Source organism: Octopus sinensis, linkage group LG9 (genome assembly GCF_006345805.1).
Source record: "Octopus sinensis linkage group LG9, ASM634580v1, whole genome shotgun sequence".
NCBI classification, from domain to species: domain Eukaryota; kingdom Metazoa; phylum Mollusca; class Cephalopoda; order Octopoda; family Octopodidae; genus Octopus; species Octopus sinensis.
Window position 1 is genome coordinate 19,401,607 of NC_043005.1, and position 5,099 is coordinate 19,406,705.

A 5,099-nucleotide genomic window follows, 5' to 3' on the forward strand; every position below is an offset into this window, starting at 1 on the left:
CAGAATGAGGATAACAACGTAGCTTTTGCGCCCGTGCAACCGCCAGTCTATCGCGTGTAGTGGGTGGATTTTCAAGTTTGCCACACGCATTCTTAGTAGCTTAGAGTAGGCTCGAATTAGAGATTATTCTTCGTGGCTAATGACGTGAGTCCTGATTGGAAGAAGAAGAAAGAGAAACAGCAGCAGTAACATCAGTAGCAACAGAAACGACGACGGCAGCAATGAAAGTGTAGACGAAAGCAGCAAAAGGCTTTATCCCCTAACAACAGCAATAGCATTCTCGTTTGTACAACTCCTCATTGGAGGAGACACAGGCCAAACTGAAGGACCCGCTCGATTTGGGAAAATTCAGGAGAGTAGAGCACCTCTACCGTTCTCGCCTGAAATTCTCGCTGCTACTGTTAAAAAAAAAGCAAGAATTTATCCCTGTATGTCGTTAAAAAGGCTTTATCCTGCCCGGATGGATGGCATCACATCCAGTATCCATCTAGAGGAAATTGGTTCGGAGGAGTCGAAGGGGTAAATAAGAATGATATTAGGTTCGAAGAGGTTGGTGTGTACACACTAGTCTCAATGGCCTCGAAAACCGAAAGATTATTCAGCAATTATGCCTTGTAAAGTGTGTAGAAACTAAAGTAGTGAGATTTACAAAGCAAGGCAGACAACCCAGTTACTAAATGTGTGGCAGCCAGAGTAACTTCAGGGCTTTTCTGTCCTGAGAAAATGGGAAAGCAGAGAAAAAAAACTGGCGGTGGAAAACTGCAAAACCATTAAAAGCAGGAGATGTGTTCTTGGAGGTTGCTGCAGCACCAACGTTTGCAGCTAATAAAACCGAAGAACTTAAGGTTATCCCAGGCCATCATCTTGTGACGAAAAGGAAGCAATAGAGATTGGTGAGGAGAGAAAGACTGTTAGCGAAGGAGATAAATGAGAGAAAATACACAAGTGGGAGAGAAATCTATCCCTAAGGAATCGCTTAACTCCACACTGGTCTGAAAGGATAACAAATGTATTGCTCACTGGAGGAGAATGATGAATATGCTGACGGTCTGTGAATTAAGGTTATCAATACCAGCAGCCAGTGGATCAACGCTAATATCTGCGACACAGTGTAGCTTATGTGTTGAGCGTATACAGAATAATTGTATATCGTTCATTATGGCCAGCTGAACCGTAAGCTCTTCGCGTTTCAGCTGACCAAGAACATTGCCTTAATTGTATGCATATGTATTTATTCATTACGCGGGCGCACACACGCATGTACGCAAACACACACGCACATATACATATATAAATATGTGTGTATGTGTGTGCGTGTGTGCGTATATACGTACATACGTACATATAGCCACACCACACACACATACACACACATACACGTTTATACTGTTGAATTATATTACGCAAACTTATATTTATGTGTATACATACATACATACATACATATATATATATATATATGCATATATATATATATATATCTATACCCACACGCATACACATATATTTGTATATATATGTATATATCTATATATATATATGTGTGTGTGTGTGTGTGTATACGCACACACATGCATACACACACACACACACATATATATATATATATATATATATATATATATATATATATATATATATATATATTATATATATATATATATATATATATATATATATATATATATATACGTGTGTGTATATCTTATATATTACTTAACAACTCTGTTTCTCGTTTTTATGGTTTATTTATTATATTTCTATTCAAATTTTATTCCTTGGTGCAGTAAAAGTGACTACAAAATATACCATCCAGACACCTGAAAAGAAAAATAAAGTTGCAGCATAGAGATTACTGAACACAATGTGCAGAAAGAAAAACAAAAAGTACTTTCCCAAAAGAATATAAAAAATATTGATGATATTGTCATTGAAAATATCTTTTGCCAATAACATTCGCTCACACCCGCATACAGCGTGAAGCCAAAATATTAAGAATGTTACAAATGGGTTTACTGTTTGCATGCGTAACAATCCCAGTAGAGGCTTTGGATATAGAAATTTTCCCTGCAAATACTATCATTTGCGATATCGTGTTGTACAACACTAATTTGTAACTTTATTGCCAACTTTGTTTCGAACCTTTGGAGGTTGGTCAGTGCAGCGGTAAAATGTTGTTGAGTGGAGTCACGATGGACTCACAAGTTTTCATAAACTCTGTAAACCAGAAGTCCGTATCGGGGCTGTGGTCCTTTAGAATGTGGAGACAACGGGCATCATACAGATGGTAGAGAGCAAAACGCCTGTTGCTACATATGAGGTTGTAAAAAAAGTCTCTCTTAAATACATTTAGCTCCGAGAAACAGGAAAGTCCAAAAAAGCGAAGGGAAATAAACAGTGGAAAGTAACCGAGGTAGCAAAGAGACCAAGAGGCTTAAATTCCCAAAGCCTCATCAATCCCATCTCCAGAAATGGTGGAGGAGGTCACCTGGTCCTCGAAACACGTGATTGAGCAATCCGTCCTTTGATCGTAATGACTAACAGCCCACTCTGTTACGAGCAGAAGAGAACCAAAGTCATAAAGCTGACTGCTATATCACGTTGAAAACACCGGTTTTCGTCCACTCACCGAAGTTAAGCAAAGTCGAGCCTAGTTAGTACTTAGATAGATGACCTCTTGGGAAACCTAGGTGCTGTAAACGTCATCCATCCCTTTTAAAGACGGTGCTCCAGCATGGCCGCAGTCAAATGACAGAAACAATTTAAAGAATAAAAGAGCTCAGTATATCTGTAGTTCTAATGAGTCTTGTGTTTTCGTGTTTGCATATTTCCAGTCCTTCCAAAGGCACACATTGACATCTCAGTGATTATTTCTGCACATTCCGGTTATCTCTATATATAGATCTATATATCGAAATGATTTTTTCATTTACTTAAAAAATACATTATCGTTTGCTGGGATTGAAACTGTTGGGATTTAGGAAGCATATTCTTTCTTATGTGTTCCTGATAACAATTACCCGGATGATTATTCTTGACTTCTCTGTCTATAGATTGGGATATCCCTGAGGACGGTGGCTTTCTCATTCCCTGGAGTATGTTCTGCAGGATCTTTATATCATCTCCTTTATGTTGGTTTTTCATAATCCTGGTGTAATTTCCAAATGTAAAAGTCTCAATGCTGTCGTGCCTGTATAAAAATTCCCTCTTAGTAGAGACTCGATAGCAAAAACAGCGTGAATGTTTTCCCCACTTCTCTATATATATAATGTGGAGGCGCAATGGCCCAGTGGTTAGGGCAACGGACTCGCGGTCATAGGATCGCGGTTTCGATTCCCAGACCGGGCGTTTTGAGTGTTTATTGAGCGAAAACACCTAAAAGCTCCACGAGGCTCCGGCAGGGGATGGTGGTGATCCCTGCTGTACTCTTTCACCACAACTTTCTCTCACTCTTACTTCCTGTTTCTGTTGTACCTGTATTTCAAGGGGCTGGCCTTGTCACTCTCTGTGTCACGCTGAATATCCCCGAGAACTACGTTAAGGGTGCACGTGTCTGTGGAGTGCTCAGCCACTTACACGTTAATTTCACGAGCAGGCTGTTCCGTTGATTCGGATCAACCGTAACCCTCATCGTCGTTACCGACGGAGTGCTTCCATCCATCTATATATATAATGCAAATATTTATATATATTATGCTTCATTATATGTTTCTGGAGGTTTTTTCTAAATGGAAAGACTTTGCTTCTATTAAAATTCTAACATTTTGCCGTCGAGACCTGCGCTGTTCCATTCTTTCTTTTTTTCAGATATTTGTCAAGTAGAGACTTTTCCTGTCATCTTTTTAGCATGGTATTCTTTAGTTCTATTTTAGCTGTTTTTAGCGTTTACTAGTAGCCTCAAGGTAATACATCCTTATTTTTAAGTATTGTTTTGCTAATTCATTTAATGTCCAGTCAAGAATATAATGCTTAGGACAGAAATGGTCGAACTGTCTATTAGACATGTTTGTTCTCATTACCGATAATGATATCTGGACAGTTCGCTTTACCCTTCCCTCTTATCCATCTGGACAGATTCATTTCATATCACTTAATCAAGCCGTTTCCAAAAAGACTGTTTGTTACATATTTATATCCCTTTTTCGTTATCAAGTTCAAAGTAACAGCCTATAGCCTACAGCTTTGTCGAATTTACCAAAGATACGAATGTTTAAATCTATTTTGAAACATGATAATATAAAGAGAGAGAGAGGTAGAGAGAGGATGAAAGAAGTTTCTGTATGCCTAATTACAAGTAAACAGAGAAAAGATATTATTAGTCATTTAATATATAAAAGGGGATTGAGGGATTGCTGGAAATAGCAAGATATATGGAGAAAGAAAGATAGAGGCATAGAGAGGCAGACAGACACAAATACATATGCAAGAACAAATATAAAAAACGTGTAGGTTTCTCTGTGTGTGTGTGAGTGTAAATATATGTGAATGTGTATTTGTTTCGCTCTGCTTACTTGTTTATGTAGACTTCTACATACATCTGCTTCTCTACGTTCTGGTAAGGATTGCTTCGAGACTCCTAACTCATTCACAGACTCACACTCTTTTCCTGTCTGCAAAAGAATATACGGGCATATTGTGTCTATGACTGTGAGAATGTGACATTCTGTCACACCCCCTCTCTTTATCTCTGATTCTCTTCCCTCTGTCTTTCTCTCTCTCTCTCCCTTTCTCCTTTCCTCGCTTTTTTCAATTTCTAAAACTTATAAACACCTTCCCTTTTATACTGAATTTTCCAATACAGTATCTACTAAAATTCATTCAAAAATTAAAAGGAAACAGAACAATTTTTTAATGGCTAAATCACAATAGGGAGGGCGGCTTTCGGTATTCAGGTAAGAAGAGAGATATTACCTCCAGGAAAGAGACCCAACCCTAATGGTTTTAACAGTGTGTGGAGTCCGCTAAAATTACACAGGGGATATGTAATGAAATTAAACTGAGCAACTGATTAATTCTATCAACCAAGAACAACAGTTCCCATGTATCTAAATATCATCTACAAAGCTTTCAGTTTTCCTAGGCTATGGTAGAAGAAATTT

The 5,099-nt window shown here is 38.2% G+C and overlaps 1 pseudogene; it reads left to right on the forward strand.

The window, feature by feature from the left end:
- The first annotated feature begins 2,583 nt into the window (after positions 1–2,583).
- On the forward strand, positions 2,584–2,702 carry LOC115216000 (annotated as a pseudogene).
- Positions 2,703–5,099: the final 2,397 nt, after the last annotated feature.